Raw genomic sequence first — 27,405 nt, 5'->3', positions numbered from 1 at the left:
ACGGGGGAGATTAATCGAAACAGGGCGTCCGCTACGCTTTCGTGGAAATATTGTGGAGCGCCACTGCCTCGGGGTATCGCCTTGCATAGTCCACTATGACTAATGCAAAGTGATGCCCTCATGCAGATCGTTCTAAGGGCCCGATCAGGTCCATACCAATTCTCTCGAAGGGGACCTGCACGAGAGGAAGAGGGTGCAATGGTGCTTTTGGGTTGGCCGGTGGGTTTACCAACTGACATTCAGGACAAGACGCGCACCACCTGCGCACGTTCTCATGAATGCCCGGCCAGAAAAAACGATCTAGATGCCGGAGCACCAGGTCCCTGTGTGTACACAACAGATGTCACGAGTGTGCCAAGATGAGCCAGTCGTCGAGATAGTTCAGTACGCACACACCTCTTTCCCTGAGGGGAAGGAGGGCGGCTTCCACGATCTTCGTAAAGACACGTGGAGACAGGGACAGACCGAAGGGGAGGACCCTGTACTGATATGCCCGTCCCTCGAAAGCGAACCGTAGGAACGGCCGATGCCGAGGGAGGATCGAGACATGAAAGTACGCGTCCTTCAGGTCGATTGCCTTGAACCAATCCTGACATCTGACAGACGTCAGGATGCGCCTCTGCGTGATCATCCTGAACGGCAGCTTGTGTAGGTGCTTGTTCAGGGCATGCAGATCTAGGATGGGGCACAACCCCCCGGCTTTCTTGGGGACAATGAAGTACGGGCTGCAAAACCCGCTGGACTTCTCGGCTGAAGGGACGGGCTCGATCACTCCCTTCGCCAGAAGGGTGGCGACCTCGGCCCGAAGCACGGGCGCATCCCTGCCTCTGACTGAGGTTGAGAGGATGCCCTGAAACTTGGGCGGGCGTCTGGCAAACTCGATCACGTAGCCGAGACGGATCGTCTTCCCTAGCCACCGTGACGGCCTGGGAAGCCGTAGCCAGGCTCCCAGGAACCGAGACAGGGGGACTAGGGGTTCGATCTGCTTCATCGTCCCCCCGGGGGGTGGTTTGATGGCTAGCAGTACGGATCCCTCGCCGTGGGGAAGCCCCCAGGGAGGAGATCGGCTCTGCTGACTTACCTGCCTGGCGATGATGTAGCACAACGCACCGTCGACTGAGAGTGCTGAGGGCTGCTGATTATCCTCGACATTGGGTCTCGCCGTGACGCAACGTCGAGTTGCCGAACACCATCCTGTAGAGGGTGAGGGCGGCTGTGATAAACACCCAGAGAGAGAGGAAACTCTTCTTGAGAAAGTGGGCTGTTGGGATGGGGCAGGAATCGTCCCGGATCGACCACCCAGCGATGGAATGGCTGGGGTCGGGCCCGATGGTATTCTCGATCTCCCTGGGGTCTTCCCATGAGGGCCGCTTCTGCTTTCGCCGCGGCTGCTGACGGGGCGGTGGTCTCCTCTTCGATGTCTTCTTCCGGGAGGCCGCCTGAGAGGGGGACGCTGGAGCCGGAGGGCGTCGAAGAGGACCAGGGCTGCTGGGAAGCAGACGGTGCACGGGACTCGACGGCCGAGGGCGGCCGAGTCGCGGCGGGGGAGGATATGCTTGATAGCCTCTGTCTGCTTCCTTACTGTCGAGAACTGCTGCTCGACAGTATCACCAAACATTCCCCCCCCTTGCGAGATGGGTGCATCGAGAAAGCGGACCTTCTCGGTGTTACTCATCTGTGCAAGGTTCGGCCAGAGGTGTCTCTCCTGGACCACAAGTGTGGACATTGCCCAACCCAGGGCCCGCGTGGTCACCTTGGTCGCCCGTAGAGCGAACTCGAACACTTCTGGCACTGCCAAGACGCCCAGGGGAAGTCGCCGCAGGAAGGGACAGTCCGGTGCACCACGTCGTAAGATTCCAGCAGTAATTCGGCGTAGAGTTGAAGTCTCGAAGTCGATCATGTGTGAAGGCTCCGAAGAAAAAAAGGTGAATGAATGCAGCACACCGTCTCCCTTTTATACCCGGATATCCGGGGGCGGAGTCCGGCATGCAAATTTCATTTGCCAATTTCATTGGCCTTTTCTAAACTAGTCAGAAGTTGATAGGTTCTCAAGAGCGAACCCCATCTGTCAGCTCGACACAACGTCGAGAGACCGACAGAAAGGGAACTTTCCTGAACGCTTCAGATTATAGACACAAAACAATAGACATTACTGCTATATACAGTATACAAAAATATACATATGTACAGAAATTACGATGCGCACGCACACACACACAACACACACACACACACACACACACGTACGTACACAGACAAGTACGCACACACACACACACACACACACACACACACACACACNATATACAAACTAGGGATTCACTATATATACAGTATATATATATATATACTGTATATATACAGTGTTGTGCAAGTTACTTCCAAACTGTAATACATTACAGATTACTTGTTACTGTTATTTAAAAGTAATCCCTTTCCTTACAATATTACTGTCTCAGAATTGTAATACGTTACATGACTCCTGTATTACTTTTGAGCTACTTTCACCAAAATAACTATAGAAGTAGAACATTCTAAAATAAGTCTTTGTATTTTCAAAATACAAAATACTTTTTGCCAATCAACCTCTTTAGACTGCTGATTTCTTGAATTAACTAGGCTATACACTAGCTAGGACTCAACCGACTCAACGTTTTTTTATCGTCTCGGACTTGTCTTGGACTCGTTGGTATTTGAACTCGGACTTGTCTCGGACTTGGTCATTGGTCTCGCAAATGTTCTAGTCGGTCTCGTCCGAGTCCAGCGATATATGTTTTATTTTCTCCTTCAAAACAAAACATTGATAGAGCAATATTCTTGTGATCCGAAAACTAATGATCCGAAAACTGTTGCCGACTCTCGACTCTAGAACGAGAGCTGCGCGTGCTCATAAGTTCTCTTTTCACACAGCAGTTCAGTTCAGTGTGTGCTGTTGTTGTAATTAAATAACTCCGGTATATTGGTTCAAGTCCGCGGGACTGTCATGCACGCCAGAAAGTGAATAACTGAATTAATTTGTGGATGATATTAAGTGTTTACGGGAGACGCTAAACGGGAACGATTCAGCTGAACTGGTTCGACCGGTTCACTAAAAAGAAAGAACCGGTTCGAATGAATGAATCGTCCGCGGCGTAGTGATGGGAATTATGATTCATTTGAGTGATTCGTTCTTTTTCAGTTCGTTCACCAAAATGATTCGTTCAGATTTGTTCACTGATTCGTTCAGTGACCATTTCTATAATACGCCAGCAGGTGGCGAAAAAGAGTTGTGTTATGTCAACGTACGTATTAATGGACGTATAAACTGATTACAGGCTTTATTAAAATGTGTGTCTCTGATCTACTCATTAAATAAATAAAATAAGTCTAAATAAGTGGTTCAGATGACCAACGCACAAGGTTTTTCTGCATAATTAAAAAGTTAATTGTTTGGTCATTTACACATTCATAAATCTGGGATTATGTTAAACGTGAAGTTTATGTATTTTAAATAAACAAGCGTGCAAAGTAGCCTACCTGTAACTGCGCTTTGCATCCGCTTTCTGCTGTTTGCTGAACGAGACTCGCATGCTAAATGACCAACCTACAGTGTACACTCTCGTTCAATTCGTTCACGAACGAGATCTCTCTCTCTCAGACCAAAAACGCTGATGGCAAGCCGAATTAGCTTTTAATCGATCTCAGGATATGAATTTTTGATATCAACAATTCAATTTTCACTAGTAAAAATTATAATTCTTGATATCAAAAATGGAATTTCTACTAGTAACAATTGCTGTTTTTGATATCAGTAATGAAAATTTCACTAGTAAAAATGTGAATTCTTGATATCAACAATGACGTCATCACTCGCAGAAATGTGTGTTCTTGATATCAAAAATTGAATTTCAACTAGTAAAAAACGTAATTCTTGATATCTGTAATTGCATTTTTACTAGTTAAATATCACAATAGGCTGCCGTTCAAATTCAATTTCAGATATCAACAATTCATTTCTTACACGTTAAAAATCTTATTTCGGATATCAGAAATGCAATTCTTACTAGTAAAAAACATAATTTTTGATATCAACAATTGTGTGGTTATTAGTGATAATGTCTATTCTTGATATCAACAATTGAATTACTACATGTAAAAATGCCAATTTATGATATCAAGAATTACATTTTCACTAGTGACAATGTTAATTCTTGATATCAACAATGTGATTGTTACTAGTAAGAAAGCCATTTTAGATATCTACAATTACTCTCAGATTTAATGATATCTGAAATGCATTTCCTGATATCAGAAATACCAAATGCAACATGTTAAAATTCATTTACAGATATCAAGAATGAGGATTTCAACTAGTAAAAATTGAATTCTTGATATCAAAAATTATGTTTTTACTAGTAAAAATTGCATTTCTGATATTTGAAATAAGAGTTTTAACATGTAAGAAATGAATTATTGATATCTGAAATTGAATTTGAATGGCAGTCTATTGTGACATTTAACTAGTAAAAATGCAATTACAGATATGAAGAATACACATTTCTGCGAGCGACGACGTGATTGCTGATATCAAGAATTCACATTTTTACTAGTAAAAATTGAATTGTTGATATCAAAAATAGTAATTGTTACTAGTAGAAATTCCATTGTTGATATCAAGAATTATAATTTTTACTAGTAAAAATTGAATTGTTGATATCAAAAATGCATATCCTGAGAATGATTAAAAGCTAATTCGGCTTGCCATACTTGGTCATGTGGGCGTATTCGTTCAGTGGAAGATCTAACCAATTACACGTCCCTTCACAGCCGGAACTGGAATGCTATTTGCTGACGTGACGCGAATGAGAGCTAACCAATACTTTTTTGTTTTACAGTTTTTAGAGAAGTGCATGACATGAATTAAAGTAATGAAGTCTTTTTATTTGAAAGAACAATAAATGATACAAAATGCACACAAAACCCCTGTGCTTGCAGTACAATAACTGAGTAAACAGGGCTTGACATTTTCCATGCAATAAAAATGACAATGTTAATTTGTCTTTGTTACATTTAACCATCAGCTTGTCATTATTTAATTATTTTCGTAAGGATCTTTACATTGTGTCCGTTTCTGTACTTGTTGAACAAGAGACCTCATCTTTCACCTTTAGTCTCGTTAATGAACGAATCGTCGCGTCACGAAGTATGACATGTACTTTTCGTTAACAAATCATCAGAACGAAAAGAAATTCAGTCATTAGCTATGCTAGCTACTCTCCTGATCCTCGAGTTTTCACTCTTCACGACGTGAACAAGAATGAGCTGAGTCGTCGACGTTCAAGTTCATTTGATTATCACATCACGTTAAAATAACAATCAGTTACATCCTTATGAATTGATAATCAGCGTTAGCAACGTAAAGTCGTCTAGCCATAGTCAATGATTAGCACACCTCTCGAGTCTTCGGGTTTGAGTCTTCGTTCATCAGTGACAGCGTCGCTAAACCAATGCAGTCAGAGCCAAAAGAGTTGATAGGTGCCTTCGTTACGTTCGTTTCAGTAGAGCTTATGCTACCAAGCGTCAAGCTACAATCATGAGTCAATTGTTCGTCACTGAAGCATCACATGCGTCGAAAGAGACAGAGCTCACTGTCGCGTCATCATGTGCGTTGTATGTACAAGCTGAACATTAGTTGATTAGCTCCTCCGAACCGACGTGAATCTAGTTAAACCAATGCTCGGAGATTGTTAGTCCTCTCGATGACTGACATTTCTAAGAATCAGCATACAGAGAAGTTCATCGACTGACGCTCATTACCGGTCATAAAATTCGTCACTTGAACGAATTCCAGAACGAATTCGTTCACTTAAAAGATTCTTTTCGAACGAACGAAACATCACTACCCTTCACAGACAGCATCAATCATTCATCAGGCACGATGTCAGCGAGCAGCGGCATAATACAGATTGGTTTTACAAACCATAATAAATGTATCGACAGTGCGCTTAAAAGGAAACTTTTTGCAACAAAACTTTCCCCGAAACAGTGGGACAACATCCAATTTCGTAAGACACCTGCAAAGGCATCACAAAGAGAGGTAAGTTAATGCCATGTTTCAGAGTTAGCATTGCATTTGAGTATTTTAGAAAGTTTGGAAAGTAGGGCTTAAAGATAAGATTGATCGTATTTTTATTGTCATTGTGATGAACATGTTATTTAAGGATGGGCACCGACGTGCTTATAAACGAGCCGTGGAGCCTCTGCTCTTTCTAGCGGCTCCTCTATCGAACACGCACGTGCACGGGCAGGCGCACGCACGCACGCCACACACGCACAAAAGTGTTCATTGCTGCACAACCTTGCTGTTAGGAGGGCTGATAAAAAAGTTCCTTAAAAAAGTAATAAACAGTTACACTTCGGCTTTGTGACTTTAGTGCTATACCTATATAGTAAAAATAAAATGACCTTATTTTATCTGCTTTTGATCATTACAAACAATAATGAAAATGATTATCTTAGAATAGAAGATATGCTGTCTCTTGCTCACATAAATTATCAATAGTTAAGTATGTGGTCTTGTAGTCATGATTTTTTTCTGTCTCTCTTGACTGTCTCAATTGGACTCGGTCTTGACTTGGACTCGAACCTCTCTGGACTTGGACTTGACTTGGACTCGAACCTCTTTGGACTCGGACTTGACTCGGTCTCGACTAGTCCTGGTCTTGGACTTGTCTTGGACTCGACAATGGTGGACTTGACTACAGCCCTACTAACACAAATAAATACAAAAAAACTAAGATTAAATGCATTTAAATACAAATACTTTACAAAATAATAGTATTTTGTATTTCAAATGGATGTATTTGAAACACTGCCCATCCATGCAGTCTAAAATGCACAATTAATTTTTTTTTCAAAGGTATTTAAATACAAAATAGTCCCATCCATCACTGAACTAGATTATATAAATTCTAGCTAGTCATCATGTAAAGTTAGCATACCTTGTCATTGTGCTGGTCACAGGGATCTTGCTAACTAGCTTCCTGAAAGCAGCCAATGACCCCTCAAAACCCGCCCAAAAGGAATGAAAACTAGCCCAATTATTTTCGTGTCAAATCAAAGTTAACAACTGCCAAAAGACGTTTCTATTGCTATATTTACTTATCTGAATGGTTTCCTAGGTATTGTATATATTTTTGTCTGTGAACTCAAAAATGTTTTGGGGATTTAGGAAAGCAAACAATTCTGGGTCACCTTTGACTACATTATATTTTTTTCTGCTATGGTAGTCAATGATGCCAAAGAATTTTCAGTTGCTAATGTACCGGCGCCAAGTATTAGGCCAAGATAACCGACTACGCCACCGGGGTCAATCACCCACGGAAATATGAATTAGATACTCTTAAAGGACACAGGTCGACAGCTTGGTGGTGCAAATGAAAACAGAGGCGTGACCTTTAAGTTAATTGTTTTATTTACCTTAAAACGAAGACAAGTAAGATCAGTATGAAAAATATTTAATTTAAAGACACTTCGTTAAAAAGTTGTTCAGAGGAAACTTCATAAAAACATTTAAAACCCGTACAGACCAGGCGTAACTGAATGACACATAAACCCTGGGAGGAACCAGACCTGGGAGAAGAGAAATTGAAGCACAGATCACTAGGTCTCACACCAGCATGTGAGCACACACCACTACAAAATAGATCAGTGCAGTCGATCATTCAATTCACACTACAAGTAATCCATGCAGTGAAGACCACCTCACGCCACCACACAGTGAAGACAGGATGAGACCCAGAAGATTCCCATGGACAGAGGACTTCCCCAGGCTGGTCCCTGCAACGAAATCAAACCAAACGCTCAATAGTTCGCAGAGTAAAAGTTTGTATGAAAATGGTGGTTGGCAGATGTTTAACACTTAACAAAGCAAAACTAAAGTATAGGGATGTAACGATTCACTCAGCTCACGATGCGATCACGATTCTGATCTCACGATGCGATTTATTCACGATTTACTCACGATTTATTTTGAAAAAATGAGTTGAAACAAATTAGAAATGAACAAGTCCCTTGCATTATTTCTTAAATGCTTCACGTTTCTTTGTATGATAAAATAATGTTTTATTTCAAATAACAAAACTAAACTGCAATTTTATAACAAATTAATAATAGAAAAAGTCTCTTTAATATAAACAAACTAATACTGTCTGTGCTTTTCTTGGATTTTTTTGCATTTAAGAAATATCAGCATCCACGTTTAGGTTTGCAGTGAAAATAGCGGCCCCTGCTGTTCAAAAAATGTATTGCGATTCAGTTCAAGCCTCAACCGATTTGAATCGTCGCTCATAATAACCGATTTTCAACCGGCTCACGGTGAATCGTTACATCCCTACTAAAGTACAATAAACAATCATAAACCAAAACTGGCAAAACAACCATGGGCAAAACAGCAGGGCTTAAACGAAACAGCCAGGCTTGAGTATTAAAGAGCCCTCAAAACACCTCTCCAAGGGAATATCTGTAAGAATCTGCGTCAATCTAACCCTTCGTCGTGATACTCCTCACTCCTCAAATAACGTTGTGAATTGATCCCGTTGAGAACGTTGTAGCGACGTGATGTACTCGTCTTCATACGACCTGGACACTGGTCATATGATTAAAGAATCTGGTCATTTCTGTTTATTATGTTATTGTATGGAAAATTTATGATCAGAGTAATATCTGTTATAATGTCAAGACGAATGCTATTAATCTGACTTCTGACAGCTATTAAACTGGAGTTTAATTCGATACCACAATTACAACTATTTATTTTGTGCGCGCACGCGCGTCTCCAGCACACACGCGCCGTTTTTGTTCTGCAGAGCTGCGCATGCACTCTCATCATTTAAACGTTAACGGTCATTTCTTTTTACATCACTGCCTGATTTTACTTTAGCGGTTTATTAGGGCCCGAGCACGGAGGAGCAAGCCACCGGCTTGCACCGTAGTGCAGAGCCCTATTGTTTCTGTATTCTTCTCCCTCTTTGATCGCTAATTTGAATGCCTAAACATGCTCAAAAACTCACAATAACTTGCGCACGCACGAGACGTGGTGAAAATTTACTTCTGATATGGGTTTCAAAATTAGGCGTGGCAAAATGGCTCGCTAGCGCCACCTAGAACTGCCCAGACCGCTACGCAAAATGTACATGCACCAAATTTGGTGGGCTCATGGAACACCCCGAATCATTAAGAAAGGTCTCTTGGAGCATATCTCTAAACCCAACAGGAAGACCGTTATTTTTAATTTCCTGTGCAATTTGGTAATTTTTTGCAATTTCCAGTCGTCGTACTTTAACGAAGTCCTCCTAGAGTTTTAATCCGATCAACATCATCTTCATGTCATTCTAATCTTGAGGTCTTTGCGAAGCTAAATTGCGGAGATCCTGACTTTTCGTGGGGGTACGTGACCCTGGCGGCCTGCCAAAGTTTGGCGTTTCGCCATGAACAGGAAGTTGTTGTAACTCAGGCCTACAATGTCCAACAGGGCCCAGACTTCACCCAGACTTCACACATTTGATAAAAGTCCTGGCCTGAAGACATCTACATGGTAATTTTCAGATACAGTTATAGTGCCACCTGCAGGAAACAGGAAGTGGCATGTTTTAAACTGTGATTAACTCCTCATAGAGATTCAAACAGGTCAGCATCATATTTGGCCAGTATGATCTTCAGTTCCTGACTTTTCGTTGAGGGGCGTGTCCGTCGCGGCCTGACAAAGTATGATGTTTCGCCATGAAACAGGAAGCTATAGTAACTCAGGCACACAATGTCTGAACGGCCTCACACTTCACATGTTTGATAATAGTCCTGGCCTGAACACATATCCATGTCAGTGTTCACTCATAGCAATAACAAATCCTACTATAATTCGCCTGCATAAATTTTATTGCCTACCATTCACTGTTTTCCTTACACAATCGTGCAGCAATTGCACTTACTTGTCTATCATCTCAATACCAAGAAAGAAATCTCTTGGACCCATGCTCTAAACCCACCGTGAAGTCATTTATTTTCACTTTCCACTGCACGTCCTGTGCCGTTTTTTCCATTTCCAGGTGTCCTACTTTAACAAACTCCTCCTAGAGCTTTAATCAGATGAACATCATATTTTGTTAGTCTCACGTCAAGTTTTTTGTGATGCTAAATGGCGTAGACCTTGAACGCTCATGTGCCGGTCTTGTGAATGCTTAGTGAATGAGACCCGTTGTCCAGTCTGCTCCAAACTTAACATGTTTGATAAGAGTCATGCCCCAAAAGACGTGTTAAATATGTCAATATTAACCTATGGTACTGCGCCACGAACTGGCAGCAGGAATTCTGGTACATGTAAATAAATTAAAGTCTTTCTATAATATGACTTCCTATATGCGTATTGTCCACCGTTCGCTCTTCCTGAGGCCGACGGCTGGTGGTTGCACCGGGTTGCTGTGGCACTTTCCGCGAGGGCCCGAACATCGCTGCTCGCAGCTTTAATGAATATTCTTTCTTTACTTTATACCTGATATTTGTGAGAGTAAACACATATTTTAGTGATTTTCGATCGATTTGGCGCGTTTAAATGAACGGACCCTGATGTTTGTGAGTGTGACTAATGCCGAGTTCATATTGCCCGATTTTCAAAGTCGTTGCATCACTGTTCTTTTCACACTGCATGACTATCTTGTGTAGCATTCAGTTGCCGCAGTGTTCACATTGAGCGATGAATCGGCGACAGGAGATTACACACTGCATGACTTTACAATAGGTCAGAATCCGCAAACTACGTTTCACAACCAAACGCAAAGGAGAAGTGATACGTGATATCAGAGTTCTCGCGTGACATTGTAAGCCATGCTTGTTGATGTGGTCTCCCCAACCTGCGATGCGTCGCCCACTCTCTCAGATCGCGTCTTTGATCATTCACATTGCGTGATTGTCACTCGCGTGAACGAGCACCGATTTCGAAAATTTGTCTGTGATTCCTCAAAACTTGTCGGCAACTGGAACTCGGCATAAAGAAGCTTTTGATGGTTGTTTCTAAAAACGGACAACCTGCTAAACTTATGTGCTAAGACAAGAATATGTTAAAGCGGCAGTCCGCAAGTTTTTTGGAGTAAAAATGAGCTAAAACCAATTATTGAGCAAGTACATGAAAGAACGGTGTTTAAAACTGTGTCACTACCCTTGCTGGATTCACCACAGAAAGCTTGTAATAATGGTGTGTAATTTGCCCTGTCGGGTCGACTTTTCCGGAGATCCTTATATGGTGTCTTTCATCTGTGCTTCATTTCGTTACATTCGTACACAGAAGGAAGAGGATCCGGCTGCTAGCCCGCGCGTGGATGCTGCGAGGGACAGGCGGTTTGTAGTGTACTCACAACTGTTGGGTAGGATTTCATACAACGTTTAGTATTTTACTTTTAAACGCCAAGCAGTGTTGACATCTGGGGATTCATCATTTGTGAAAAACAAGAAAGAATGAACTGAAGACAGTTTACAAAGAAACAGGGAATGTGATCGGACTCGTGTGAAAATGAATATTGGCAAGGCATTTCAAAGGTGGCGGGAACTCCGTGATCTAAAAGGATTGTAAACGGATGCAGACGTCGCCTTATTTCTTCTGAACAGGTAATTCACATTTTTAATATTTCAATAGATAACACAAAAACCGTAGCGCACTTGTTGTGTTAATATAGACAGGTACAGTTTCATCGGTTGTTCTTTCTCTCTTTATGTAGGTATTATGATACATTTTAGTTACTCTTTATAGCTGTCTAGGCTTATGAGGTTATGGTCCTGTTTCACAGACAAGGCTTAAAGATAGTCCCAGCCTAAAACGAATGTTTGACCTGTCTTAACTGAATATAACGTGCCTAGAAATCTCTTAAAATATATCAGTGCCATTGTTTTGTCTCAAGATGCGCACCATTAATGTACTCTTCTAAGGCATTTTTATAAAAGCGACATAAATATCTTATTTGAATTAAGGCATAGTCCTGGTTGAGGCTAACCCGTGTCTGTGAAACCGGGCCTAATAGTCTAAAGATATTAATAAAGAGACGACACACACAAGCTGTTTTACCACACACTGTCTTTCTTATTCGTCTTCCCTGTAGGGCTCCCTCATATATGAATACAGAGCACCACCTAGTGGTAAGAACCAACATACATCACAGGTATGATGACAAAATTTCCAAACACCCCTAAGCTCAAAATGGATCACATGACTAGACAGAGCTGAATATTCCCTTTACGACGACACCTGAATTGTGAAAATCAGTTATTAGATCAGATATTTATAATAACGGGGAATATATTAAATTAGTAAACATTAACTACAATAGAAGTCATGTGACCGAAAATGCTTATTATTCACACATTTTTGCTTGTAACTTCCTCATTTTATCAGATATTTGCATGAAATTTGAGTAGAAGGTAGAATTTTGATAGTTCTTTCAAATGAAATCATGAAAATTTACTGTTTTTGCTGGAATGGGCATCAGACCCATGGTACCTCACTGAAAACAATTATAATTAATAAGCGTTCATTCATATTCATAAACATTTATTTTCAGAATACAAGAGAAAACAACAAGACACATCAATATTAATTGTTAATTCATATTCATACAAGTACACAACAAATATTCATTGTCATTCACAAAAGGCTATTGTACAATGTGGCTATTGTACAACCAAGTCATCCACGATGACGTCTGCTGCCATCGCATAGATGGACACATCATTGTCATGGGCATCAAATTCATACCCCTCCCCGCTCATGGCCTAATAGCCAACAGTGTATTTCTTTTTTTTAGAATGGAAAGTTTAAATTTTCCCATTGAAAATGACCCTGTTGCCACCCAAATCCCATGCATGACATACAAATGCCCCCACTCCTCTGCCACCCAACAACTCCTTGATCAAGCTCATTTTTTCTTCTGAAAGTTCTGTAAATGCTTCCTTGATCTTGTCTGCACCTAATTCTTCAATCTTTTTCTCTAACACTTTCCGTTCTTGTTCGCTTCTCTTTCTTTCTTTTGTGGCTTGACGTTTGTGCAATTCCTCCTGCAGCTCTCCTTGCTTCTTCCTCCTCTTTCTTCTTTGTATTACACCCAGCCTCACTGCCTTCCTGATGACCAGCTCCTGTTTTTCCTTGTCTAAACTGTCCAAGTAGTCCACAGTGTTGTTTTTCCGTGCTCGCATTTTACAGGACAAGTAGCAGATGGTGGCATTTGGAGCTTTCTTCTTCAACGCACTAAACATCCCCATCAGCTCTTCAGCATCCATGTTGTGTGATCTCGCTGAGGTTGTCTCTTGTTTTAGTTTCTCCTTCACTATCCATGTATCAGCAAAGTATTGTTGATACTGCCTTTCAAGGACTAAAATGACCGCTCTCAGACAGCTTTCCATCATTTGAGTGAACATGACTGTGTCTTTTGGTGGTTGTTGCAATTTCTCAAGGATTTTGTCTGAAGCATTCAGCTGATTTCCAAAGAGGTCTGTTGTGCGAGTGAGGAATTCAGCAGGTGAGTGTAGTTGATCTTTCAGTTTCTGCACGGTCTCTTTGATAATTTCAATACCCTTAATGTAATCAGTTTGGTCATCCATCTGCACCAGTATAGAATTTGGTCATCCAGGGTCCAGTCAGTAACTTACCAAGCAAACCCAGAACTTGCATTTCAACCTGTCCAGCTGTAGAGTTGAAGTCTTCCAGTATGCTAGCACGCAGGCTTCCACAGGATGTTCCTCCACAGAGATATGACTTTAGTGCAGTATGATGACTTGAGGATATCCCACATATATGGAAAAGAATGTGCAGTCGATTACCTCTGTAGCGTGGTATGAGCCCGAGAGGGAGATTTTTGTCTTTCAAAAAGATCTTAAAGCCACGAGGGTCACCCTTGCCATCCATGTACCTCATCTTATTCATCTGAACCACAATGTTGGCACCAATGCACTCTCTCCCCTTGATTTTCCCAGTAATCCCCATGGATTTCTCGATCTCCTTCAGAGCACTCTTTGTCTTTGAAGCAATTGTTTCTAGAGGATGAAGGTTGCAATTCAGCTCATTCAAGGCCTTGTTCCAAGATGCACAGACTAAACGAATGGCCGCATGATTGGCAGCACAGCGGTCAGTGAGCGTGTTTGATATATTCTCTATCATTTTTTGAAGAATGATTTCACAGTCTTCCTCAAAAAAATGACAGTAGACATTTGCAAGGTTACTGATGGAGTCACAAATATGGATCTGGTAATCCTCAGCAGTGCCTCCTGGAAGTTCATCTACAGCAACAACATAACAGTTCTCTTTGGTGGTGAAATGTATGCTGTTTAAGTGGATTCCCTCCTGTGTGGTTGCATCAAAACCCAGGGTACAGTGTGAGTTCACTAAAAGTGCTTCGGCAGTCTGGAGGTCACTTATTGCCCCTAGTTCTCTGGTCATGGCTTCCACAGTAGCCCTTTTTGGCACATCACTTAAACTAATTTTGAAGCGCAGCCCGAACTTTTTAATCAAATTGTGGATGTTGGCAGTGGGCACCTGATTGGATATCGCATCAAACACCATCAATCGCATTTCATTTGAGTATGACTTTGCATCTGTTTCTGTAAGCTTTTTTCACTTTCCAAATCCTGGATTTTTTCTCCCAAAAGAAGGTTTTCGACCTGAAGATCATGAATCTCACTGTCCATTGAATTAATTCTTTCTTCTAATTCGCAGCATCTTTGTTCCACATCATCAACAGCTTTTGATTTGTCCTCTCGCCTCATGTGTGTAAGGGATTTCTTCAGGCGCATATGACTTCTTGCTTTCACTTTGTATTGTTTTTTTAATTTAGCGATGGTTTCAGCTTCATGTGATTTCAACAGATTTTTCAAGTCGGATATTTGCTTTTCTTTTCTTTTCACTTTCTGATTAAGTATCCTTATTGTTCCCTTATTTTTCTGCCGTGCTCTGAGTGTCTTAATTGCCAGGTACTTGCTTCTCTGCATCTGCAGATGTTTCTGCCTCATGTTTTTTAGAGACTTCTTATATCTGGTATAAGAAGGACAATTGGTCCTAGCAACCTGTCTTGTCTTCAAAGGACTACGTTTCGGAACTTGTTCAGCAGAAGGAGACTTTGCACTGGGAACTGTGGTGGTAGTGGAGATTCCACAAAATTTTCGGCTACATACTTCTTCAAACTGACTAAATTCTCGCTCATTAGTTAGCTTTCTGTATTTTGTTAAAGTTTTTTCAACAAGCAGCTTCACTTTAGTTTTCTCCTGATCTTCAGTTATTTCTTGTATGTATCTAATAATTTCTCTTGCAGTTGCAGTTCTGCTGGATTCTCCAGCTGTGATGTAAAGATAGAGAATATGTCCAATTTGTATAAAATGAGGAGATGGTACATCACAGTACTTGTCCATGAGGTGCTGTCTGGCTAGACCTGTCTGTGTGTTGGGCCCCTTTCTCCTTCTTTTCATAATTAGCTGTAAAGACATAACATCAAATATTAGGCTAACAAGCCCCTCAACTGTACATTCATTGATTAACACTGGATTTCTCTAACATAAGCAGCATCAGAAGCCTAATAAACATGGAGAATCATCTTACATGTTTGTAAGTCTACATAATCTACATGATTAAAGAAAATTGGACATAAAATGTTCTAATCAACATGGCTTATGTGTTGCAGGATACTTTGGATAAAAGAGTAAACAAAATTAACAGACAACAAGCAAGCATAACTTTTTGATCACATTCATAGATCCAATGCCACTTTTAAATTATGTGCACAGATTTGCTATATTCAGCTAGAGGTTACATGAAAAAGTGCAAAAAAGATCTAAGTAATATTATGCTTGTTCACTTTGTCATATCCACATTGCAATTGCCCAGGCCTACTGTCATATCAAGTGTTCTTAAGTATTATTTAAAAGCACGTACTTCTGTACTTTTACTTAAGTAAGAATCTGTCTTTACAACTTTTACTTGTAGTGGAGTAATATTTGACCAGTAGTATCTGTACTTTCACTCAAGTAAGGAAGTTGTGTACTTCGTTCACCTCTGGTGCTTGCACAACAAGGCTAAATAAAAATAAGGTAAATTATAGATTTAAGATAAGCATTAATAATCTAATAGCATTTGAAATTTTGTAGTGAAGACGTGTCAAGTCGTCCTTCTTTATCCAGCTCTATCATCTCAGCTCTTGTCAGGTCTCCACTCTACCATCAGGTCAGGCCATGAACTGCATCCTGCTCGCTGTGGTAACCTTGGAACAATGAGACAAGACTGGCTGAGAGTAGAGTACTGTTCTGTACTCTTTGATGCAACAAGTACATCAGTTGTGTTTCTGGTTCCGGTTGATCTAACTAATGCAGCCTAAACCCTCAGAGGATTTATATTATGGAAGTGTAGTGTATGCAAGATTAAAAAGATGCGTCTTTAGTCTAGATTTAAACTGACAGAGTGTGTCTGCCTCCCAGACAGTGCAGGGAAGACTATTCCAGAGTTTAGGCGCTAGATAGGAAAAGGATCTATCACCTGCACTTGATTTTGAAATTCTAGGTATTACCAACTGACAGGATGCCTGAGAGCGTAATGCACATGAAGGACTGTAATACAAGAGGAGTTCACTCAAGTACTGTGGAGCTAAACCTTTATAGGTAATAAACAAGATTTTAAAGTTAAAGAGCAGGTTTCAAGGTTTTTGTAAGTGTCCTAATGTTGTATTAGAGTCCCCAACAACATGTTCAAATGCATCAAAGGTAAAAAACTGTGCTATTTTCTTAAAATATGCATTTAGTATCTATCCATTTCTCAAAGATCCCTAAACGATTCCTCCGAAGCTGTTCAAATTTTCCGCTTCTCTAAGCTCCTCCCTACTGCGAGTCCAGTGTGCTCCGATTTGCCAACTGGCCAAATCAGTTGTGATTGGTCTTTCTTCATACACTGCGTGTCAGAAAGGAAATGCCCATTACCACAGTTCTTATCTCAGGAAGGTTTTTGTAAACAAAGACACTGTAAGTGTATAAAAATGGCATCAGTATTACCATATCATAAGTACTCCATTTATCTTCATAAACCATTCAGACTATTGTTTTCTATTGATCTTTTTTCGTCATAGCTGTGGGAGAACAACAACAGCTCTATCCAAAAGTTGATCATTACTTTGATTATACAGAGAGGAGTAACTGAGCAAGTTAGCAAGAGCTTCCAAAGATAATGCACACACCTTTACATAATAAAATGATATAGTGCTGCAGTCCGTATTTTAATGACAAGCATACCGTTTTGTTTGAAGGGGATCGTGACCACAGCTAAACTTTGCACACTTGACAAAACCATAATGTGAGACACGTTAACAAAGTGCTACCGTGACTAAACTATAAAGGGATACAGTTTGTACAATACTACGACACGTAGAATGACAACAGTCTACAATAACCCCCACATTATAAGGTAAGAGTTGGATTATTAAAACTGTAACACTGTTATACGCTGTTTACCTGGAAACCTACAGCTGTACTAAATAGACAACACGGATTAGCACAATTACTTTATATTGTAAGCACTCAATTTAACATGTACACATAACGTATTTATCATACTTACAGGTTGTGGTTCTGAGACGCTTGTTAGTCCAAATAAAGTTGGTATTGACTTGTCTTTTAGGGTCAAGCGGCTGGCAAATCCCGCGTTGAACTCGCCAAAATTTGAGAAGCAGTCATCGGTAAAATGACGTAACACAAGGTTGGAATTGTACTGCAGTGGTATCGTGGAAAAAAATAAAATTTAACCACTGATCCTTCACATCGTCATCCTTTGGCAGCGAAAACAAAGTTCATTTGCGTTCACAGCACAAAACACAGCGTCCCCTCGACATGTTGTATACGCAATGCTACCTGAAGTGCTAGTGGGCAGGTCAGAGTGTTTCTGTTTTGCAGGAAGGCGGGGATTATGCTGATGCATTACACTGTGACGTATCGATGTTACACTCAAAAGATTCGAAAGCCTAACGATTTGTTTGGCGTTTCGGAGTCAACTCCTTACTTTTGAAGTCAATATCTTAATTTATCATGGATTTTTTGGATTAACAACTTTGCAGATCGTCAAAATTGAAGGAAAGCTACGTTACACACTGCAATGCCGGTAATTTTATGAGATTCATGAAACCTGCTCTTTAATGCGATGCTTTATAGGTAACCAGTGCAAGGTTGACAGAACCAGGCTAATATGTTCATACTTTTTTGTACGAGTAAGAACTCGTGCTGCCGCGTTTTGGACCAGTTGGAGTTTTTGTAATATATCTGCCCCCTTTCAGTCCCGGAACAGAGGGCCATTGAGGAGTATGTCACAGAGGCGTTGGGACAACAATATATCTGGCCATCCACCTCCCCTGCCAAGTCCAGTCTTCGTGGGAAAGAAGGACGGAGGTTTGTGATCGTGCATAGATTACCGGACTCTTAACTCCCACACCAAAAGGCTATTGTATCCTCTACCCCTGGTCCCAGCTGCTCTGGAACATTTAAGGCACGCTACCATATTCACCAAACTCGATTTAAGAAGTGCATATAATCTCATCCAGATCAAACAAGGAGACGAGTGGAAGACTGCCTTCATAACCCCGATTGGCCATTACGAGTACCGGGTCATGCCCTTTGGTTTGGTGAACTCACCAGCGGTCTTCCAAAATTTCATGAACGAAGTCTTCAGGGATCTGCTCTGTAAATACCTCATCATATACCTCGACGACATCCTCATTTACTCTCGCAATCTTACCGATCACATTCTGCAAGTTACCAGTGTACTCCATTGACTTCGAACCCATCGCCTATATCTGAAACTCAAGAAATGTCAATTTCATCTGTCCACCATCTACTTCTTGGGCTACGTCATCACCCACAACTCCATCAGAATGGACCAGGGGAAGGTAGAAGCAGTGCAGAAATGGCCACAACCCACCGCTGTCAGACAGCTACAAAGATTCTTGGGATTCGCCAATTTCTACCGTCGATTCATTGCAAATTTCAGTACCATCGCCTCTCCACTCACCTCAATGATCAGCAAACGGTCCAAATCTCTGTCCTGGAACCCCGAAGCCAGCCTCGCTTTACAGCAGCTGAAGAATGCCTTTTGCTCTGCACCTACCCTCTGTATCCCGGACCCTGACCTACCCTTTATCGTGGAGGCAGATGCCTCCTCCACCAGAGTGGGTGCAGTGCTTTCCCAGCGGCAGGCGAGTCCACCACGCCTACATCCATGTGCATACTTCTCCCGTAAGCTATCCCCGGTGAAGCAGAACTGCGACATAGGCAACCGCTAACTTCTGGCCATCAAACTGGCATTACAAGAGTGGTGTCACTGGCTGGAGGGAGCCAACTTTCCCTTCTCTTTCATTACGAATCACCGCAACCTGGAATACCTAAAGAATGCTAAACGCCTTAACTCCCGCCAGGCCCTGTTCTCAGCTCACTTCAGTTTTCTGTGACATATCGCCCTGGATCCCAAAACTGCAAAGCAGACGCACTTTCATGCCAGAACAATTTCTATCCTGATTCATCCACCTCCAGTCCCATACTCCCTCCAGCCATCTTTCTCAACCCCATCCTGTGGAAAGTAGATGATGAGATCTCTGTAGTCATCATCCTGCTCTGCCTGGAGGTCCCGAGGGTAGGGCCTTCGTCCCACTGGAACTTCGCACTGCCCTCGTGGACTCAGCTCACTCTGTTCCGGGTTCCAGTCACCCAGGCAGTCAGCTCACCCTCTCGCTCTTAGCTGCCCGGTACTGGTGGCCAGGTATGTCTCAGGATGTCTCCCAGTTCATCAAGGGTTGTTCAGTCTGTGCCATCTCCAAGACACCCAGACGCTTGCCCGAGGGGAAGCTCATGCCACTACCCCTCCCACAGCGCCCTTGGTCACACATTGCCATAGACTTTCTCACAGATCTGCCTCTGTCTGATTATTACACCTGTATTTTGGTCACAGTAGATTGGTTTTCTAAAGCAAGCAAAGTGGTTCCCCTTCCTCAACTACCCACAGCTTTTGAGACTGCTGAGACTCTATTTAATCATATATTTGCAACTACGGTATTGCAGAGCATATAGTTTCAGACAGGGGTCCTCAATTCATATCCCATGTATGGAAAACATTCTTACCACCCTCAAGCGAATGGCCAGGCTGAGCGGAAGATTCAGGACATCGGGAGATACTACAACACAGCTGGTACCGGTATTTGGCATGGGCCGAGTATGCACAGAATTCCCTCAGGCAAGCTTCCACCGGTTTGACCCCATTCCAGTGCATACTCGGTTACCAACCTCTACTGTTCCCCTGGTCTGGGGAACCATCATCCGTGCCAGCTGTTGACCACTGGTATCGAGAGAGCGAGAGGGTTTGGGACTCAGCCCACCACCACCTCCAACAGTCTGTCTGCAGACAGAAGAAACATGCCAATACCTGCCATGCTCCAAACCCCAAATACCAGCCCGGCCAGAAAGTCTGGCTCTCCACCCGAGACCTGCGTCTGCGGCAGCCCTGTAAAACGCTGAGTCCCAAATACATCGGCCACTTCACCATCCAGAGACAGATTAACTCGGTAATCACTTACCGCTTGCAGCTCCCCCCACACATCTCCCCGTCTTTTCACGTATCCCTCCTAAAACCATTCACTAACCCTGTGTCTCTTATTCCCACAGAACCTGCCGTATCGATTTACAGGGTAGAGACCATTCTCATCTCCAGGTGACGAGGTGGCCGCCTCGAATATCTGATAGACTGGGAGGGGTATGGACCAGAGGAACAGTCCTGGGTCATCCGTGATGACATTCTAGACCCCACACTCCTCTCGGACTTTCATTCTGCCCACCCTGAATGCCCTGGCCCTCGTCCTCGTGGTCACCCTCGTCGTCCTGTGAGGTCCGCTGGAGCGGACGGTGGAGGGGGGGTACTGTAACAACCACTATGCCTCATCAGAGCACTCCTCTGGTTCTCACCAGCCTTCTAATTACTCTCGCACCTGACACTCATCACCTGGACTATTAAAAATACTCTCACTTGTCCTTTGTTCTACGTCTGGTCTAGTTGTCAGTTTGTCTTTCTAGTACCATATCCAGTTGTTATCGTGTCTTCCCTGTGGATTATATGTATTGTGGATTATTGACTTTATTTCTGAGGACGTCTTACTCCATTTTACCTGAGGATTATATTTATTTTTTCTGTGTGGATTACGTGTTTGTGTATAATAGACTGTGCTCCCTCCCTGTGTTGGTTACTATTAAAACCCTCATCCTACATACACCTGTGGTCTTCCCTTTGTACGTGTGACACCTGTGATCTGCGCGATGTTGGAAAACATGGAAGGAATCACGATGAAAGCGCAATTCTATTAACATTATTTAAATATGTCCTCTGCTTGTTCTGTGCATCTATGAGTGTATGAGCTGCACACTTTAACATGTTACAAGCGTCACACTCATGGATTTGTCTGTATCTTACTATACGAGGACATGAACACAAGAACTTCATCCACAGAGTTCTGAGTTTATTTTACGAGAATTTCACTGTTTGAATGAAGCTACCGTCAAACACACCGAAGCTCAAGCGTCTTCGCGATGACCAGCCAAAAAGTCTGCTTAATTTGAGCCAGATGATAAAATAATTATCTTGTAGTAAATGTATAAATTGTAGTAAACACTATAGTATACTTTAATATTTACAATAGTACGGTTACAATATACTATAGTACACAAGAATTTTCCTGCAGTTTACAGTAGTAAATACTATAATAAAATACAGTATTTATGGACAAATGTATTTACAGTATAGTTAAGCATTGAAAATACAGAACTCAGAAAAATTAAAAAGGTAAAAATGAATTTTGGAACAACTAAAAATGATATGGCCCTAATTTACCCATTAGCATAACCTTAATGTCCTTTTTTTAGTTACCTGTCTATTTATGTGATGACCTGCACTTGTGTAAAGATGATAACAGACGTATAATTGTGCTACAACTGTTTGGCCTGTGCTACAAAACTTTAAACCTCTGCACCAGTGCTATGTGCAAAAAAAGTTAACGTTTGTGTAATGCTGACACTGACGAGGAACGACGAAGCGACAAGTGATCTTGGGAAAGGTGAAGGGTTTAATAACAAAAGGTGAAATCAGGAACAAAAGGGAATCAAAAACATCCAAGGGAACAAACGAAGTAATCAAATAACATTCATGGAACAAACAGGGTAATCCAACACGACATCCACCAATGATACATAAACTTACATTAATACCAGACAAGGAACAATAGGCAAGTTAGAATACATATAGTGTCCGGGTAATCGGGTGCAGTTGCGAAAGTCAATGATGATGAACTCGTGAGGGAGCGTGGGAAAAGGACATCCTGGGGCAAACACGGGGGAAAAGACTAAGGGACCGACGGAGTGTTACAGTTTGGTTTAGTGTTTCTTCTAAAAATGTTGATTCCATTGGAGGAATCAACTTCCTGTTGAGATATGATTTTGAGATGTCAAAATTAAAATGTAATTTATTATCTTTTCATAGTCAGGTACTGGAAAATGTTATACAAACATAAATTTTCCCCACATACTTGTACTTATACAAGTATGGAATAATATACTGTATGTGTCCCACGGATTTAATTGTTTGTTGTTCAAGTGATGGATGGAGAAGGATTTTTTCTCAGTCATGATGATTTAGTTGTCCTTGTTAAAAGCCATTCCTTAGGGTACTGTTCAGTTGATAAGATGTGTAGTAGGCCTATATTATTCAACGGTGATACCAAGAATGAGTAATTTGGTAATAAGTGGTCTTAATTTTTTTCCTTTGCAAGTTAAAAAGATATTTACTTGTTTTGATTTTCATAAAGAGAAAGTGTCACAGATCAGATCAAGGTTTCTGTCCTTTTCTCTTCTCCCAAAAGCTAAAGAGGATCAATGTCATTCATGACATATATCCTTGTAATGAGTTTCTCAGATGCAGATTTAACATGGATCATAACGATTGTACTTTTTGTGAGACAGATGTAGAGTCATTAGAGCATTTGTTTTATTCTTGTGAATTCTCAAGGAAATACTGGGGAGACATTCATGTTTGGTTAACAAGGGGGCGAGGCAAAGGCACGCGACAGGAGAACTCATGGATATCATAAACAAACAATGACCATGCGCGCTCGTGGGGCTGTCATGACAAGACTAGAAAAGCATGAGAAGGTGAGGCAGGATTATTACACACGGTCTGTCCCTTGTGATCAACAGCCATCTTGAGGCCCTCTCTGCTGTTTCTGAGGCTCTTATGATGGCTTTTCTTTTGCGTGCTCCTGCAATACCCAGGAAGCTGTACGCCTTGTACAACAATCTTCCTGAAAAGCCCCTGCTACCTACTTCTATGGGTATGCAGCGTGCACACCACCCCTGCCTGGGGTGTCCTCCACAAGCTCTGCATATTTCTCTGCCTTCCTTCCACTCGCCTCCTCCATCCTCTCTTCCCAGGGCACTGTCAGCTCAAGCATGGCCATCTGTCTGCATGTTTCAGAGAACAGTACTATGTCTGGTCTGAGGCTGGTATTCCCCAGGTCCACCCTCATCTGCCAGTCACCCGCTATTCCCAAGAGGCCTACTTTTTTTTTACTAAGGTGTTCTCCAGCCCTAATGAATGTAATTTGGCGCTTTGATGGTTGGAGGTGCTTGTTCTGACTGATGGCGCTGTAAATGGTCTCGGCAACCACCCTCAGCACCTGGTCATGGCGCCACCGGTAGCGGCCTTCCTCTAATGCTTTGGGACAGCTGCTGAGGATATGCTCCAGTGTACCTCTTCTCTGGCACAGGGTACATGTTGGTCTATCTGTCTTGCCCCAGCTGAAAAGGTTAGATGGGCTGGGCAAGATATCATACACTGACTGGATGAGGAACTTAATGCAGTACAGGTTCGGCCTTCCACAACTCAGCCCTTGAGATTTGCTGTCCATGGCTTTTCCCCATGTGGTCCATGCGCCCTGTTGCCTCAGCCCCACCATCTGGCTTGCACGCTCTTCCTCCACCCCAGCTCTCACTTCCTTTTGGACCAGGTCCCGTCTCACCTTGCCTGTTGCATTGTAGCTGGATGTTAGAAAACTACCCAGTCCTGCTCGGCCGACCGCCACAGATCCCACCAGCTTTCTGTGATGAAGCCTTACCTCCGCTTGGTCCACAGCCTCCTGTACCCTCCACTTCCTCCCAGTCCTCACTTCAATGCCGGTTTCAGAGACCTCCGGGTCACTAGACTCTCTGTACTGGAGCACCTCCCTTTTGCGGCTGACCTTAAACTCTTCGCAGAGGCCACTAATTGGAAGCGTCAACTTATTGGTGTTACCATAGAGGCCGATGCTGCTCAGGCTTTTTGGTAGACCCTTGCTAGACACCTTCTGAGGTAGCTGCTGACCCTCTTCTCCAGCCTTTCCACAGTGGAGAGTGGAAAATCATGCACAGGAAGTGGCCACTATATCCTGGGGAGGATGCCATGCTGGTATATCTAGGATTTGAATTTGTCTGCTGCTGACCAACTTTATGGAGATGCAGATTTCATTTTCCAACAGGACTTGATACCTGCACACAGTGCCAAAGCTACCAGTACCTGGTTTAAGGACCATGGTATCCCTGTTCTTAATTGGCCAGCAAACTCGCCTGACCTTAACCCCATAGAAAATCTATGGGGTATTGTGAAGAGGAAGATGCGATATGCCAGACCCAACAATGCAGAAGAGCTGAAGGCCACTATCAGAGCAACCTGGGCTCTCATAACACCTGAGCAGTGCCACAGACTGATCGACTCCATGCCACGCCGCATTGCTGCAGTAATTCAGGCAAAAGGAGCCCCAACTAAGTATTGAGTGCTGTACATGCTCATACTTTTCATGTTCATACTTTTCAGTTGGCCAAGATTTCTAAAAATCCTTTCTTTGTATTGGTCTTAAGTAATATTCTAATTTTCTGAGATACTGAATTTGGGATTTTCATTAGTTGTCAGTTATAATCATCAAATTAAAAGAAATAAACATTTGAAATATATCAGTCTGTGTGTAATGAATGAATATAATATACAAGTTTCACTTTCTGAATGGAATTAGTGAAATAAATCAACTTTTTGATGATATTCTAATTATATGAACAGCACCTGTACTCAAGAAACAAATGTATAGTATAATGCAGTGTAAGTTGCTTTGGATAAAAGCGTCTGCCAAATGCATAAATGTAATGTGTGAGATGACCGCTCTTAGTGATGCCCAATGACGGGCAAAACTCTTCTAGGGACACTCTGGAATTACGCCACAGACCACTAGGGGTCCGCATACTCCTGATTGAGAAACACTGGCATACACCACTAAATACTTTAAAGCTGTAAAGGATTCACCTCTTTACACATAGAATTGCAGTTATTTTGTGGGTTGTGCCTAGTCATTGCTGCTCTGATCCTGCGCTCACCGCATCAGTGCATCTGTCATCAATCTGTCATTGTGCATCAACAGAAACTACACCATGTCTGCAACAGATGTGCAACATACAAAAAACGTTTCTAATATAGAACTAGTTGAAGCTCATCAGGTATCGCATTGCACCTGGTGCAGACAAAACTCCAGTTTCTATTCCTGGCTGAAGAAGAATACATTTTCCTGAGAGACGCATTCATGCGATTATTTAGGCCACATGATGTATGGAATTATTTTTGTGCCAATAAGAATGAATGCAAACTTTTAAGAAACGAACAAAAAATATATAATGAAAAAGAGGAAAAACACCCTGATGATGAAAACAAAAAAAACTCAATTGCAAGAATGTAACATGATTTTTCAAATAATCAGCAAATGATACACAAACTAAAAAAACTAAAAGTAATGACTTTTGACATATTTACATTTTTTTCAATTGCCTTTGACCAATCTGTAGTCACATTTTCAAAACCCTAAACACAATTAGCACAACATCCGTCTGTTGTGATCATACCATTAACATAGTTCAAATTGTTTTCACACAATACTCAGTCGATTAACACATTACTAAAATGCTTAAATTTTCTTTATAAAATGGTCAGTTCTGGTCCTTGATTCTGATTGGCTGAGCGGAGTCCTAAGCCGTTATAAAATACCCCAATATGTAACGGCTGACCGCACCACATAGCCTAAATATCATTTTATTTACTTTATTTTATGAAACCTTGCTAAGCATATGGAATAACCGTTTTATAAAAGCAATAAGCCGTGCGAAGCAGTGGGTTACAGTGCATAGAAGCCTCCAAATGCAGTATGTGTTGAGAAACTTGACTGTCTCTCTCCGACAGGTGATTGGGTTTGACACAATCACAGTTCTGTAAGAAATAAAAACAATATTACAATCATACTTACATTACAAATATGAACAAGTGTACATGCCATTTAAAGAATCAGAAGCATCTTCTTTTTTGTACAAGTAACAGAGAAAAAAGGGTCTTTTATTGAAATATTGAGTATAAAGTTATAAGAGAAAACAATAAATAGTATGATAAACCATACAACAAAATATATAATTCTTTCATATAAAGAAGAATTTACAAAGCAGTGTTTGTGAGTCTTTTAGCATTTGATAGGCATTACATTTCAGAATAAATAAAAGTTTGTTCTGATCTTCTGAAGAGTCTGATTGGCCGAGCTGCATTTCTAAAGAGATGATATACAGACTAGGAGTGATTTATTTTAATCCATTGTATGACTTGAATTAAACAAACTGACACAAATTAGTGGTTTTGGTAGATTTGATGTTTTATGCCAGTATGCAACACGATACTTACGACGTATACGTCCACTTGTTTCAGAACCCAACTTCTGCAAATGAAAGTGAAAATTAGTCTACATAATCCAGTCTATGGAGTAATACTTAAAGCTATTTATAAATCAAACATTTACAACAGACCATTATTATTACAGTCCTATCACGTAATGTTAACGTGGAATTTACTTAACATTACTGTTATGTCATTGAACAATGAAAATTAAGCCCTTCAGAGATAAAAAAATATGTAAGAAAAGCACCGACATACCTCACTGTGCTTCTTCACTTTCATTCACTCCTTCAGTGTTCAGATAGACTCCATCTACAGGTTGAACTGTGTTACTGCGCACGAGCAGTACCAATACACACGTGACTTGCACTTGTAAGTACAGTTAAATGAATATGTTGAGTTAATCACGTTATATAATTCAGAGTTATCATTGCTTAGTTAAATAAGAAAATAAAAAATGTCAAATCAAAAAATATTTTTTAAAGCCAGCATTTAAGTTCCACTCATTTGTATTTATCTTATTCCAACCCAAATCAGACTTCTTACTGTGTAAAGTAAAAGATGTAAGTTATAAGACTGAAAAACTAGAAGAAAATATGAAGATTCTGAAG

At 41.5% G+C, this 27,405-nt stretch overlaps 1 pseudogene; it reads right to left on the bottom strand.

Annotated features, from left to right (window-relative positions):
• Positions 1–23,199: 23,199 nt before the first annotated feature.
• LOC130554805 (uncharacterized) lies at positions 23,200–25,469 on the bottom strand (annotated as a pseudogene).
• Between the last annotated feature and the right edge of the window lie 1,936 nt (positions 25,470–27,405).

This window comes from Triplophysa rosa, linkage group LG5 (assembly GCF_024868665.1).
Source record: "Triplophysa rosa linkage group LG5, Trosa_1v2, whole genome shotgun sequence".
Classification (NCBI taxonomy): Eukaryota; Metazoa; Chordata; class Actinopteri; order Cypriniformes; family Nemacheilidae; genus Triplophysa; species Triplophysa rosa.
This window is presented reverse-complemented; position numbering and strand designations above follow the sequence as displayed.